Source organism: Salmo salar, chromosome ssa05 (genome assembly GCF_905237065.1).
Source record: "Salmo salar chromosome ssa05, Ssal_v3.1, whole genome shotgun sequence".
NCBI lineage: Eukaryota > Metazoa > Chordata > Actinopteri > Salmoniformes > Salmonidae > Salmo > Salmo salar.
This window is the reverse complement of record NC_059446.1, coordinates 21434939-21451410: the sequence shown is the minus strand read 5'-3', so window position 1 is coordinate 21451410 and position 16472 is coordinate 21434939. Positions and strand designations below refer to the sequence as shown.

The 16472-nt window shown below is 45.6% G+C and overlaps 1 non-coding gene across 1 annotated transcript; it reads right to left on the bottom strand.

Moving 5' to 3' along the window:
* Window positions 1–15509: 15509 nt before the first annotated feature.
* On the bottom strand, window positions 15510–15563 carry LOC123743270 (U7 small nuclear RNA). Its single transcript, XR_006770078.1, has one exon. It is a non-coding gene; the product is annotated as a U7 small nuclear RNA (small nuclear RNA).
* Window positions 15564–16472: the final 909 nt, after the last annotated feature.

Below are 16472 nucleotides of genomic sequence, written 5' to 3'. Positions count from 1 at the left end.
GGTGGAGGGGGTGGGGGTGAGGTGGAGGAGGGGTGAGGTGTTGGGGGATTAGGTGATGGAGAGGGGTAAGATGGTGGAGGGGAGTGGGGGTGAGGTGGTGAAGGGGTGTGAGGTGGTGGATGGGGGTGAGGTGGTGGAGGGGGGTGAGGTGGTGAAGGGGGGGTGAGGTGGTGGAGGGGGGGTGAGGTGGTGGAGAGCTTATGCATGATACCACTCTATCAGGCTGTTACAACTCAATAGGATACACTGGATGTGTTTGATGAAGGTGATAAAATACATGCACCAATTGAAGTGAACGTACAGATATGCAGAGACTTCTTAAGAGTACCAGCTCAACTCTGTGGACTCACAACAAGTGAGTTAAGGGCTGGTTGTCAATTAAATTGATGCAAGGAGGATGTGTAATTGAGCAAAGACATTTCAATAACATTTACAATGTATGCATGCTGTCACGTTCTTCATCATCTGATAAAGAGAAATCACTGTCGGAGAAAGTGTACCAATACGCAGAGGGTTGCGTGCTCAACATCATATTTATTAAATACGTTGACCACGGAAAAACAAGAAATGCAGACAACACGACAGGAGACAGTTTCGCAGGCTAAACTACTAGCAGTGCAAAAGACAACTACCCACAAATCCCCAGGTGAAAACAAGCAACTAATATATGACTCCCAATCAGGAACAACGACGTACAGCTGTTCCTGATCGGGAGCCACACAGACCACACAGAAATAGACAAACTAGAAAACCATACAAAACACAAACCCTTCTGCCACCTCCTGACCAAATACTAATACAATTACTCCCTCTGCTGGTCAGAACGTGACACATGCTTTGGTCGCTTTGGATAAAAGCGTCTGCTAAATGGCATATATTATTATATTAGAGATTTATTAAAGAATCCAGGAATAGTGCTATATAACTTGTTATAAACCGGGTGGTTTGAGCCCTGAATGTTGATTGGCTGAAAGCCGTGATATACAGTTGAAGTCGGAAGTTTACATGCACCTTAGCCAAATACATTTAAACTCAGTTTTTCACAATTCCTGACATTTAATCCTAGTAAAAATTCAATGTCTTAGGTCAGTTAGGATCACCACTTTATTTTAAGAATGTGAAATGTCAGAATAATAGTAGAGAGTAATTTATTTCAGCTTTTATTAATTTAATCACATTCCCAGTGGGTCAGAAGTTTACATACACTCAATTAGGACTTGGTAGCATTGCCATAAATTGTTTAACTTGGGTCAAACATTTCGAGTAGCCTTCCACAAGCTTCCCACAATAAGTTGGGTGAATTTTGGCCCATTCCTCCTGACAGAGCTGGTGTAACTGAGTCAGGTTTGTAGGCCTCCTTGCTCGCACACACTTTTTCAGTTCTTCCCACAGGATTGAGGTCAGGGCTTTGTGATGGTCACTCCAATACCTTGACTTTGTTGTCCTTAAGCCATTTTGCCACAACTTTGGAAGTATGCTTGGGGGTCATTGTCCATTTGGAAGACCCATTTGCGACCAAGCTTTAACTTCCTGACTGATGTCTTAAGATGTTGCTTCAATATATCCACATCATTTTCCTACCTCATGATGCCATCTATTTTGTGAAGTGCACAAGTCCCTCCTGCAGCAAAGCACCCCCACAACATGATGCTGTCACCCCCGTGCTTCACGGTTGGATGGTGTTCTTTGGCTTGCAAGCCTCCCCCTTTTTCCTCCAAACATAACGATGGTCATTATGGCCAAACAGTTCTATTTTTGTTTCATCAGACCAGAGGACATTTCTCCAAAAAGTACGATCTTTGTCCCCATGTGCAGTTGCAAACTGTAGTCTGGCTTTTTTATGGCGGTTTTGGAGCAGTGGCTTCTTCCTTGCTGAGCGGCCTTTCAGGTTATGTTGATATAGGACTCGTTTTACTGTGGATTTAGATACTTTTGTACCTGTTTCCTCGAGCATCTTCACAAGGTCCTTTGCTGTTGTTCTGGGATTGATTTGCACTTCTCGCACCAAAGTACGTTCATCTCTAGGAGACAGAACGCGTCTCCTTCCTGAGCGGTATGACGGCTGAGTGGTCCCATGGTGTTTATACTTGCGTACTATTGTTTGCACAGATGAATGTGGTACCTTCAGGTGTTTGGAAATTGCTCCCAAGGATGAACCAGACATGTGGAGGTCTACAATTCTTTTTCTGAGGTCTTGGCTGATTTCTTTTGATTTTCCCATGATGTCAAGCAAAGAGGCACTGCGTTTGAAGGTAGGCCTTGAAATACATCCGCAAGTACACCTCCAATTGACTCAAATTATTTCAATTAGCCTATCAGAAGCTTCTAAAGCCATGACATCATTTTCTGGAATTTTCCAAGCTGTTTAAAGGCACAGTCAACTTAGTGTATGTAAACATCTGACCCACTAGAATTGTTATACAGTGAATCATAAGTGAAATAATCTGTCTGTAAACAATTGTTGGAAAAATTACTTGTGTCATGTACAAAGTAGATGTCCTAACCGACTTGCTAAAACTATAGTTTGTTAACAAGAAATGTGTGGAGTGGTTGAAAAACTAGTTTTAATGACTCCAACCTAAGTGTATGTAAACTTCTGACTTCAAATGTATCCGACCGTATACCACGGGTATGAAGAAAATGGCTTTTTAATTACTGCTCTAATTACTTTGGTAAGAACTTTATAATAGCAATAGCCATACACCAGACCTTCTAGGGCCTTACTGCTCAAATTACAGTATGTAGGAGCCTTTATAATGTCTTAAATTGAGGCTTACGATATGTTTATGATTGTGTTTCTTAATGCACCTTTTCAACTATCTAAAACTTGCTGTTATTTAGTCGAATCATAATGAGATGGTTATAAGACATTATAAAGGGGTCAAGACTAACAATGAGTTACAACTGCATCATGATGCATTATGCCTGGATGTTTTAAGTAAAGTGTTACACTGTAAACAGTGTTACACTGTAAACATTTATCTTAAACGTGTGGCTCAAGTTGCTGGGTCTTGGCTTGTGTAAAAAGGTTAGTGTGGAAATGACAGTAAAGACCCACAGGAAACTTGGGGTTGCTAGTGAGGTGACGTGTCACAGGTGGGAGCGGTATCATTTTTACCTTACAGGCTGTCCAGAAGCCCTCTATTCCCTACTCCATCGCACTCTGAGAGAGAAATTTGTGTGTGTGTGTGTGTGTGTGTGTGTGTGTGTGTGTGTGTGTGTGTGTGTGTGTGTGTGTGTGTGTGTATATATATATACACCGAGCAGGAGGGCAGGCAGTCTGGCCAGTGGGTTATCTCCCTGATAAGACTATTTGATTCAGCAGCGTTAATAATTAACGCTGTGGAGATAGAGATCTGTAGACAGCGGGCAGGAGGCTGTTGGAGGGATAACAGGGAGGGGGTGTTGGTTGTGGCTGGAGCAGCATTACTCTGACCTTTAGCTAGATAGCAGGAAATACTTTGTGAATATCTGCAAGAGATATTGTTGCTATCGTTTGTATGTTTATGAGGTCCGAGATTGTTATTGTAATCATGGTTTCACACAATAAAGGATTCAGCATTCAGATTGGTTTTTCATCAAAGAAAAAAATAAAACCCTCTAGGATTAAGGGTATTAGGTAATTGGATCGAAGGTTTCAGGTAAAAGTGCACTTCCCCTGTGCCAGGGCGTGGTTGCTTGTTGTGGAAGCCATACTTCAGGAGGGAATATCCCATATCCTGCTGAACTGTAAAGTGGTACCTGGATTCAGTGTTTGAAATGATGTGGTCCTTTCCGTCAAAACGTGGTAGTAAAAACTGGCAGTAAAAGCTACTATGTTACTCCTGTGTTCAGATGCATACCTCATTTAGCTGTCTGAAAGCACCGTGAACCTGTGGGTGAATGTTTCAGGGTAGCTAAGGTATCATATCTTACACAACAACAAACTTGATCTCTACCCATGGACAACAGACTTGACCTTTAGCCCTATCCCATCTGGACAAGAGGAATACCAATGTAAAAATGCTGTTTATTGACTTAAGCTCAGCATTCAATACCCTCCAAGCTCATCATTAAGCTCGAGGCCCTGGGTCTGAACCCCGCCCTGTGCAACTGGGTCCTGGACTTCCTGACGGGCCGGCCCTTGCAGTGAAGGTAGGAAACATCACAAGGATGCGTGCTCAGACCCCTCTTGTACTCCCTGTTCACCCATGACTGCGTGGCCAAGCACGCAAGAACTCAATCATCAAGTTTGCAGACGACACAACAGTAGTAGCCTTGATTACCAATGATGACGAGACACCCTATAGGGAGGAGGTGAGGGCTCTGGGAGTGTGATGCCTGGAAAACAACCTCTCACTCAACATCAACAAAACAAAGGAGATGATCGTGGACTTATCTAGCTTACCCCCTATTTACATCGACGGGACCGCAGTGGAGAAGGTGGAAAGCTTCAAGTTCCTTGGCATACACATCACTGACAAACTGAAATGGACCACCCACACAGACAGTGTGGTGAAGAAGGCACAACAGAGCCTCTTCAACCTCAGGAGGCTAAAGAAATGTGGCTTGTCACCTAAAACCCTCACAAACTTTTACAGATGCACAATTGAAAGAATCCTGTCGGGCTGTATCACCACCTGGTACGGCAAATACACTGCCCGCAACCGCAAGGCTCTCCAGAGGGTGTTGCGGTCTGCCCAACGCATTATTGGGGGAAAACTACATTTTAGTCATTTTAACAGACACTCTTATCCAGAGCGACTTACAGTAGTGAATGCATACATTTCATACATATTTTTTGTTGTTGTACTGGCCCCCCGTGGGAATTGAACCCACAACCCTGGCGTTGCACACACCATGCTCTACCACTGAGCCACAGAAAACTACCCACCATCCAGGACATCTACAGCACCCGATGTCACAGGAAGGCCAAAAGGATTATCAAGGACATCAACCACCCGAGCCACTGCCTGTTCAACACGCTATTATCCAGAAGGCGAGATCAGTACAGGTGCATCAAAGCTGGGAGCGAGAGACTGAAAAACAGCTTCTATCTCAAAACCATCAGACTGTTAAATAGCCATCACTAGCACATTAGAGGCTGCTGCCTATAGGCATAGACTAGAAATCACTGGCCACCTTAAGGAATAGAACACTAGACACTTTAATAATGTTTACATATCTTGCATTACTCACCTCAAATTTATATTGTCACGAATCCCACCGAAGGCGGTTCCCCTTCCTGTTCGGGCGGTGCTTGGCGGTCGTTGTCACCGGTCTACTAGCGGCCACCGATCCCTTTTTGGTTGGTTGAGTCTGATTGTTTTCACCTGTTCCTTGTTGAGGTTTGATGAGGAGCTATTTAAGCTGGTAATGCCCACTTGCTGTTGTGTGGGCTTGTTTCTCCTAGTGTAGTGTTGGTGGATGTGTTATTCTGCTTTTACACAGCACTGTAGTGGGTCCTGTTTTGGCCCGGTCTGGTTTTGTGCCTAGTGTTTTGGCGTGACCTTATTTTCAGTCCTACATTAAACTGCATTCGTCCTACCCTCTGCTCTTTGCGCCTGATTCCTGCACCCACGCGTTACAGAAGCCCGCATGGAGCGATGGGAGAGGAGTGGTCTCCCTACCTCCTCGTCAGCTCTGCCTTCAGCGACACCACCTATTCCACCGGTGGCGTCCGGCTCCAGCACAATTCGTCTCTCACCCCCGAGGGTGTACGATGGAGCGGCTGCTGGGTGCCAGGGTTTTTTGCTCCAGCTCGAGCTATACCTGGCTATCATTCGTCTGGCTCCCTCGGGTGAAGAGAGTGTGAGCGTCCTCGTCTCCTGCCTGACGGGTAGGGCCCTGGAGTGGGCCAATGCAGTTTGGAATGGCCCAGACTCCGCTTGGGACCACTACCCAGAGTTCACCCGCCGTTTCCGGGCCATGTTCGACCACCCTCCTTAGGGCCGAGCGGCGTGTGAACGGTTGTTTCACCTTAGGCAGGAGACGAGGAGTGCGCAGGACTTTGTGCTGGAGTTCCGGACCTTGGCTGCTGGCGCGGGGTGGAATGACAGGACCCTGATGGACCACTACCGGTGCAGCCTCCGGGAGGATGTCCGCAGGGAGCTAGCTTGTCAGGACACCACTCTCTCCCTTGATGAACTTGTCGATTCGATTGGACAAACTGCTAGCTGCCCGCGGGCGTACAGAAAGGGTCCTGTTGTCAGCTCCATCTCCTGGACCTCCTGTTCCCGTTCCGATGGAGTTAGGGGGGGCAGCATCGAGGGGGACCGGAGGAGGAGGCTCTTCCTGTACCAGCTGTGGTCGGAGAGGGCACACTTCCGACCGGTGCTGACGGAGCTTGTCTGGGAGTCGAGAGGGCAGGCAGACCACTTCTCGATCACCCCAGGTGAGTCAGCACCAAACTCACCCAGAGCTCCCTGTTGGTCACATGTTTTTATTAATTTATTTTCCTGTGTTTTCTCCCTCTCTCCAGCATAAGGCGCTATTCGATTCAGGCGCAGCTGGGAACTTTATGGATCGCAGACTCGCCCATAGGTTGGGGGTTTTGTTGGTGCCGATAGATCCTCCCTTCCTCGTGCACTCCTTAGATAGCCGACCGTTAGGGTCAGGGCTGGTCAGGGAGGCCACGGTTCCACTGGACATGGTAACGCAGGGGGATCATAGGGAGCGGATTAGTCTCTTCCTTATTGATTCACCTGCGTTTCCGGTGGTGCTGGGGGTTCCTTGGCTGGCTAAACACAATCCCAGTATTTCATGGAAACAGGGGGCTCTCAAGGGGTGGTTAGAGGAGTGTTCAGGTAGGTGTGTAGGAGTTTCCATCGGTGCTATGTCGGTGGAGAGTCCAGACCATGTTTCCAACGTGTGCATTCCCTCAGAATATGCCGATTTGGCTATCGCTTTCTGTAAGAAGAGGGCGACTAAATTACCTCCTCATCGACGATGGGGATTGCGTGATAAACCTCCAGGAGAACGCTATACTTCCCAGGAGTCACGTGTACCCATTGTCACAGGAGGAGACGTTGCCTATGGAGACATATGTCACGGAATCTCTGAGACGGGTACATTCGGCCCTCCATGTCACCCGTCTCCTTGAGTTTCTTTTTTGTGAAGAAAAAGGAGGGAGGTCTGCGTCCGTGCATTGATTATCGAGGTCTAAATGCCATCACAGTGGGGTTTAGTTACCCACTACCTCTCATCGCTACGGCGGTGGAATCATTTCACGGAGCGCGTTTTTTTACAAAACTGGACCACAGGAGTGCGTATAATCTGGTGCGTATTCGGGGAGGAGACGAGTGGAAATCCGCGTTTAGTACCACATCGGGCCACTATGAGTACCTCGTCATGCCGTATGGGTTAAAGAATGCTTCAGCTGTCTTTCAATCCTTTGTAGACGAGATTCTCAGGGACCTGCACGGGCAGGGTGTGGTGGTGTATATTGATGACATCCTGATCTATTCCACCACACGCGCCGCGCATGTGTCCCTGGTGCGCAAGGTACTTGGGCGACTGCTGGAGCATGACCTGCACGTTAAGGCTGAGAAATGTGTGTTCTCCAAACGAGCCGTCTCTTTCCTGGGTTATCACATTTCCACCTCGGGGGTGGTGATGGAGTGTGACCGCGTAAAGGCCGTGCGTAGTTGGCCGACTCCGACCACGGTAAAGGAGGTGCAGCGGTTTTTAGCGTTTGCCAATTACTACCGGAGGTTTATCCGGGGTTTTGGCCAAGTGGCGGCTCCTATTACCTCACTGCTGAAGGGGGGGCCGGCGCGCTTATGGTGGTCGGCGGAGGCAGACGGAGCTTTCAATCGGTTGAAGGCGCTGTTTGTTGACACTCCCATGTTGGCGCATCCGGACCCCGCTTTAGCGTTCATAGTGGAGGTGGACGCATCCGAGGCTGGGGTTGGAGCCGTGCTATCACAGCGCTCGGGTACGCCACCAAAACTCCGCCCCTGCGCTTTCTTTTCAAAGAAGCTCGGTCCGGCGGAGCAGAACTATGATGTGGGGGACCGGGAGTTGTTAGCTGTGGTCAAGGCCCTGAAGGTGTGGAGACACTGGCTTGAGGGGGCTAAGCACCCTTTCCACATCTGGACTGACCACCGCAATCTGGAGTATATCCGGGCAGCAAGGAGACTGAATCCTCGTCAGGCAAGGTGGGCCATGTTTTTCACGAGATTCAGATTTACTATCTCGTATAGACCAGGTTCCCTCAACACGAAGGCCGACGCGCTGTCCTGTCTCTATGACAGTGAGGATAGGTCCATCAATCCTACTCCCATCCTTCCGGCTTCTAGGCTGGTGGCACCGGTGGTATGGGAGGTGGACGCGGACATTGAGCGGGCGTTGCGTTTGGAACCTACACCTCCTCAGTGTCCTAGGGGTCTGAAGTACGTGCCGCTTGGTGTTCGTGATCAGTTGATTCGGTGGGCTCATACTCTACCCTCTTCGGGTCATCCGGGTGTTGCGAGGACAGTGCGGGATCTTAGGGGGAGGTACTGGTGGCCCATCTTAGCTAAGGACGTGAGGCTCTATGTCTCCTCCTGTTCGGTATGCGCTCAGAGTAAGGCTCCTAGGCACTTGCCTAGAGGGAAGTTACAACCCCTCCCCGTTCCACAACGGCCTTGGTCTCATCTGCCGGTGGACTTTCTGACCGATCTTTCCTCCGTCTCAGGGGAACACCACGATCCTGGTCGTTGTGGATCGGTTCTCTAAGTCCTGCCGTCTTCTCCAGTTGCCCGGTCTCCCTACGGCCCTACAGACTGCGGAGGCCTTATTCACTCATGTCTTCCGGCACTACGGGGTGCCTGAGGACATCGTTTCTGATCGGGGTCCCCAGTTCACGTCCCGAGTTTGGAGGGCGTTTATGGAGCGTCTGGGGGTCTCGGTCAGCCTGACCTTGGGTTATAACCCCGAGAGTAATGGGCAGGTCGAGAGATTGAACCAGGAGGTAGGCAGGTTTCTGCGGTCGTATTGCCAGGACCGGCCAGGAGAGTGGGCAAGGTACGTCCCATGGGCAGAGGTGGCCCAGAACTCACTCCGTCACTCGTCTACGAACATGTCTCCATTTCAATGTGTGTTGGGCTACCAGCCGGTCCTGGCACCGTGGCATCAGAGTCAGACCGAGGCTCCTGTGGTGGAGGAGTGGGTGCAGCGCTCTAAGGAGACCTGGAGGGCTGTCCAGGAATCACTTAAGCAAGTGGTTGGACGGCAGAAGAAGAGCGCTGACCATCACCGCAGTGAGGCCCCCGTCTTCGCACCGGGGGACAGGGTCTGGCTCTCGGCCCGAAACCTGCCCCTCCGCCTGCCCTGCCGGAAGCTGGGTCCGCAGTGTGTGGGGCCCTTTAAAGTCCTGAGAAGGATAAATGAGGTGTGTTATAGATTACAACTCCCATCTTCTTATCGCATTAACCCCTCGTTTCATGTGTCTCTCCTCAGGCCGGTGGTCGATGGTCCCCTGCAGGAAGGTGAGGTGCCGGAGGTCCCTCAGCCCCCTCTGGACATCGAGGGGTCCCTGGCGTACACAGTACGTGCTGTTCTGGACTCCAGACGCCAGGTGAGTGGCCTGCAGTACCTCGTGGACTGGGAGGGGTACGGTCCGGAGGAGAGGTGCTAGGTCCCGGTGAAGGATATTTTGGATCCATCACTATTGAGGGATTTCCATCGCCTCCATCTGGATCGCCCTGCGCCTCGCCCTCCGGGTCACCCTCGAGGCCGGTGTCGACGCGCTGCGGGAGCCACGCATTGGGAGGGGGGGGTACTGTCACGAACCCCACCGTAGGCGGTTCCCCTTCCTGTTCGGGCAGTGCTCGGCGGTCGTTGTCACCGGTCTACTAGCGGCCACCGATCCCTTTTTCCCTTTTTGATTGGTTGGGTCTGATTGTTTTCACCTGTTCCTTGTTGAGGTTTGATGAGGAGCTATTTAAGCTGGTAATGCCCGCTTGCTGTTGTGCGGGCTTGTTTTTCCTGTGCAGTGTTGGTGGATGTGTTATTTTGCTTTTACGCAGCACTGTAGTGGGTCCTGTTTTGGCCCGGTCTGGTTTTGCGCCTAGTGTTTTGGCGTGACCTTATTTTCAGTCCTACATTAAACTGCATTCGTCCTACCCTCTGCTCTTTGCGCCTGATTCCTGCACCCACGCGTTACATATATACTGTTTTCTATATTATTCTGCTGTATCTTAGTCCGTTCCGCTCTGACATCGCTCATCCAGATGTACAGTATATCGTTTTAATTCATTCCTACTTAGATGTGTGTGTATTGGGTATATGTTGTGTAATTTGTTCGATATTACTTGTTAGATTTTACTGCACTGTTGGAGCTAGAAGCACAAGCATTTTGCTACACCCACAATAACATCTGCTAATTACGTGCATGTGACCAATAACATTTTATTTGATTTAGACATGGACAACAGACTTGACCTCTTGCCATGGACAACAGACTTGACCTCTAGCCATGGACAACAGACTTGACCTCTACCCATGGACAACAGACTTGACCTCTACCCATGTACAACAGACTTGACCTCTAGCCATGGACAACACACTTGACCTCTAGCCATGGACAATAAAAAAACACTCCACCTGCACCTCCTCCACATAAAAAAAACAATAGCTGCATCTCAACACTCTGATGTGGCCTCCTCTCATTGTCTACTTCCCTTCATCTACCCTGATCTGTAATGAACAGGAATGGCAAAACTGTTGCTTTCATCTATCCTTTCTGTCCAGATCATTGCAGATGAAGGGAAGGAAAAGGTGAGAGGACATTAATGTAGATTAGTGAGATCCAGCCAATGTGTATCAAACTGATCTTCCTCCACTTGTTACACTGTGTTAAACAGTGAGAAAACCTAGCAGACCTTAACCTTAACACATGGAAACTAGCATTCTATTCAACATCCATTCCACAACACATGCATACTCAGGCATCGCCATTCAGCACAGGGCCTACTACACCATTCATCATTGTGGTGGGGGCATTGTGGTGGAAGCTTACACGCCAGTGAGGGAGCCTGAATTCAGGTCAGATCGCAGTCAGAGAAGTCTCCCAGATTATGCTTTGTTTACCCCAATCATTCCTCCTGCTGTGGCGCGGAGTCCCTGGAAGATGTACCTGGGAAGAGCCAAGCTAATGATGTGAATGCTTTATTGCTGATTACTAGCAGGATAGTGTGATCTACGCTAACTGTTAGTACTCATTTAAATATTATGCCCAAGCGTCTGATTTAGCTAGCGCCCCGAGGCTAACATCTAAGATAATCTCAGTGTAATGCTAACTGTTAGCACTCATTCAAATCAAATTTAGAGTATCTCACTTGGCCTTATGTCAGCACTAGCTGAATTTAAAGGTCTGATGCAGCCGTTTTTATCTCAATATCAATCATTTCTGGGTACCAATTAAGCACCTTACTGTGATTGTTTTCAGTTAAAATGGTCAGAAAGAAACAAAAATAGCTTCATAGCAAAGAACAATTTCTCAAGCAAGAATTGTGCTAGTACTAGCTATTATTGACAGAGAGGTTTGAAACTCTACTTTCTTATTGAGGTCTATTAACTAATTTACCGCCTGGTGATGTCACCAGGCAGGCCAAAACCCAATACCACCAAAACAGGCTGAAATTTCAGTCGGGCTTTTCAAACAGCTCTTACACTAAAAGGGCATTAATATAATTTTCACAATTTCACAGTATTATTCCAACTTCATAGTCTGAAAATATATATAAAACACATGAAATTCATGGTTTTGACTGCACTGGGCCTTTATTGCTAATGCAAGCTAGCTTTCCATAAATGGTTTGTGTTTATCATATCACCTGGTGCCCGAAAGTCAGCTCCAAGGCTAAAAGGGTATGCTTTCAGCACCAACAAAGTAGGCTAATTGACAGAGAAAGGAGATGTCTAGACTGTAAAATGTCAAATGCATCTCTGGAGGAAATGCACAAGGTTTTGTTATGACAGAGTTTAATTTTCTCTCTCTGCACTTAAAAAGATGGGACTTAAGTAACAATAGATACATACATTCAAAATATTAAGCTTGCTATGCTGAGCAGGGATGTCAGCAGGATCTGGTTTTCGGGGCTTCAGCCTCAAATGATTTTGTGTCAGCCCTGAATCTTTTGCGTTGCTGCAATGGTGTAAAAAAAAGTGTCCTCTGAATGCGTTGCTTAGTTCATAGAGCTGTGGTTACCTGAAACTCCCAAAGTCATCCAAGCAGTGTACTGCCACTTACACCTTCTTGGAATGGTGCTATGTCTTGCAAGATCACTTCATAATTAATTAGTAATCTACATAACAAATTGAATATAATAGCATGGATAATGTTAGGCTACTCTTATACCAAAAACAGTACGTCATTTATTATGACAATTTAGGATGATTGTTCTGAAATAAAGCATTTTTTTTTCTCATGTGGCCAGAACTCAACAGCAGGTGTCATATGTCTAAAATATGCTGTGATTAAGTGGCTGTGTTGAACTCCATCTACTCTAACATTAGATTAAACAAGTAGTTAGACTACTTAGCCTACATCATTCAAGAAGATTGAAATGCATATTCCCATGAAACTGATTGGGATCAAACGGTTGGCATGCATGCAGCATGGACGTTTCAGGTGTAAAATGTGATTAATTATCATTCACAATTGACAGTGATGCCTAATTTACAATAAGGCAGGCCTAATTTGGTGTTTTAGGATTTTTAAAAAAACAGCACTTCACCACTGGTTAGAATAAGTGTAAAGCATTTGCCATTTGTAGTCATCTGATAATTCCAGCTCTGTTTTGATTGAGCCAGTGTCATTGTGCTGCATTGAACAAGCATTGGAACTGGTCTTGATAAATCAATCAATGTCAGATTTTTGTTTTGACTAAATCTCCGTTTGGATATTTGGTTACAATTAGGCTAAGAAATGTTAAGGTGAGTGGTCATGATCATTAGTCTAGCAATTGAAAGCAATGCAGATCTTCTCTATCCGCAAACATGTTAGGCCTATAGCCTACCTGGTGAGCTTCCCTGATGTTTTTCTGAACCCCACCACAATGATGAATGGTGTAGTAGGCCCTGTGCTGTATGGCGACGCCTGAGTATGCATGTGTTGTGGAATGGATGTTGAATAGAATGCTAGTTTCCATGTGTTAAGGTTAAGGTCTGCTAGGTTTTCTCACTGTTTAACACAGTGTAACAAGTGGAGGAAGATCAGTTTGATACACATTGGCTGGATCTCACTAATCTACATTAATGTCCTCTCACCTTTTCCTTCCCTTCATCTGCAATGATCTGGACAGAAAGGATAGATGAAAGCAACAGTTTTGCCATTCCTGTTCATTACAGATCAGGGTAGATGAAGGGAAGTAGACAATGAGAGGAGGCCACATCAGAGTGTTGAGATGCAGCTATTGTTTTTTTTATGTGGAGGAGGTGCAGGTGGAGTGTTTTTTTATTGTCCATGGCTAGAGGTCAAGTGTGTTGTCCATGGCTAGAGGTCAAGTCTGTTGTCCATGGGTAGAGGACAAATCTGTTGTCCATGGGTAGAGGTCAAGTCTGTGGTCCATGGCTAGAGGTCAAGTCTGTTGTCCATGGCTAGAGGTCAAGTCTGTTGTCCATGGCTAGAGGTCAAGTCTGTTGTCCATGGCTAGAGGTCAAGTCTGTTGTCCATGTCTAAATCAAATAAAATGTTATTGGTCACATCATCATTTCTGATGCGAATTCACATTTTTACACTCTTCCCATATGCTATTCAAGTAATTTGACATATTTTCTTATTGGTTAAAAAGGTCATAAGGCCTACATCATTTCAATAACAATATAGCTGAAACCACTAGCCTATTGGCTTCACTGAATTACTGAATTTATTCTCTTGTAATTGTATTATTTAAAATATTATTGTAACAGTAGGCCTACCTACACAATAACCTCATATGGGGTTACTGACTAAAATCCATTTGAATGAATAATAAGAAGTGTTGATTATTTGGCCTTGGGGAGAGCACAGTGCATGGAAGAAAACATAACACCTCAGGAAGGGGTGCTGGAAGTGCTGCAGATAAATTGAAATACATTTGCCAAGTTATATAATTACTAATGTATCTATAGAAATAAATGAAATTATTGAAAATACTACACCAGAGAGCATAATTTAGCCTCAGAGGATCAATAGCTTATTAAAAGAATTGCTGTAGATTGTGTTTTGTCACATTAGGAGCGTATAGGCCTACAGTTGGGAATCCCACAATTGGGGAGCCTGCACGGCAAATATCAAACAGCTGATTGTTGAGTTGTGGCTGTCAATGAACAGAATGAGAAGCTAAAAGGTATTTTGCAATATTTCAAAATATAATTGCGTGGAAAAATAGTTTGGATAAGTGAGTGCCACTGAAAAGGTCGCAATTGTAAATGAGAACTTGTTCTCAACTTGCCTACCTGGTTAAATAAAGGTGAAATAAAAATAAATACATTTTAAAAAAGCTGGTGGACTATAATTTCCTCATATTGTAGGCCTAAGATCTGTGTATCCACACTTTCATTGGCCTATGCTATTGGTTGCATTTAAGACATGGGTCGTTCATTTTATTGATCTCAGTATGTCAATGTCAGAGTAGCTTGTCATTTTGTGTGGTATAAAAAAATATGATTTTAATTTCTCTAGTCATGTAAAATGAAGTAGAATTGCAGGAAAATATTTCTCAGACACGCCAACCCCTCAGCTCCTGGTATTCAGGACTGAGCCTAGAATGTTATGAAATTCTGGTGAAGGCCCTGATGCTAGGTCAAGTTGATTCCATCTGTGGTTCTTTAAAATAGAGAATAGGGATTAGGAGTGATGCTCTCTGAAAGTGGGGAAACAAACCAACAAACCAAACCTTAAGAAGAAAAGATCCACTTCCCAAAACAGCTTTTTCAGAGGCAAGCAAGCCCTGTTCTGTTTTAAACATTTATATCCTCCTTTGCATGCAGTACTTGGTAAACAGCTTTTGAGTTCATGTTTTTTCTACTCAAGTTGAGTAAGCAGAGACAAAATCAGCTGAATAGCTCTATATAGGGGAAAACAGTGAACAGATTTGCACAGAGAGAGAGAGAGAGATACAAACTAAATGAGAGCATTGTGAATACTCAAACAAACAAAGCTCTTGTACATTATTCAACCATAAACACCGCATGTACCCACGCACTTCCCCATCCAGCCATCACTATCCACTTGTCCCACATGAAAAAATACTATAGTATACTATGGTATAAATACTACAGTATTCACTGTAGGGTTTTTGCAGACTTTACTGTAGCATATACACTGTAATGTTTTTGCAGACTTAAGTCAGCAAAAACACTACAGTGAATACTGTAGTATTTACAGTTAACTATAGTATAAATACTGTAGTAAAATAAAACTGTAGTATATACTATAATAATTAATGTATTTTTTTGGGGGGGGGATGGTAGTATACTGTAGCATTTACTGTAGTGTATTTGCAGAGAGAACTGTAGAATTTACTATAGTGTTTTTATTTTATTATCTTTGACATAGAAGTGGAGGCTTTCTCCTTCAGGAAACCTACTGGAGAAATACTAAAAGAGCAATTTTTCCATGACCTGTTGGAATGGATATCTCATCACTTACAGTATACTACAGTAATGTACTATACTATAGTAAATTCAAATATTTTTTCATGTGTGGTGAGTCACCTGCTAAAATAATAGTCAGGTAGAGAGTGCTCCGCTTCAGTGGCTCCCAATGAACAGATATCAGCTGTAATTGATGGGGAGTCTGAGGTCCAGGTTAATTACTTAGGATGTCCCAAATGGCACCCTATTCCTTTTGTAGTGCACAGGTCTCTATGGGTCCTGGTCAAAAATAGTGCACTGCTAAGGGAATATAGGGTGCCATTTGAGATAAACTCTATAGTACCTGGACCGTTCCACTCTGGTCTTTACCAGCCTGACCACCTCTACTCTGGTCTTTACCAGCCTGACCACCTCCACTCTGGTCTTTACCAGCCTGACCACCTCCACTCTGGTCTTTACCAGCCTGACCACCTCCACTCTGGTCACATGTTAAATTGACTGTGGGGAGTTAGTTATCTGTCTCCCGACGGTGTTGTGTTCCAGCTCTCAGACTCTGCTGTAGCTTCCAGTATAAGTACCACTGCATCACTCTGGTCCCAATCCATCCACATTATCTTCAGCAGGGAGAACTTCTTTCATCACCACTCAGTGTCGGAGAGCAGGACAACCATTCAATCCACATAATCAATGGTTTCACTATGGGTGGGCCTGTTTAGTGTACTGTAGTATGTACACCTCTAAGAAGGAGAGGGTATTAGAGAATATAAATGAATGGTTAGGAATGTGCTTTTAATTCAACAGGCATAAGATGGAGGGTAGCCATTTGTAGGATGTACAGTGTATTACAATAATAATTTGTGAAATTACATATTGACTTAACAGTGATAAATGAAGTGTCAAAGAAAGTCACGGTTGGCAGTATGCCTTGG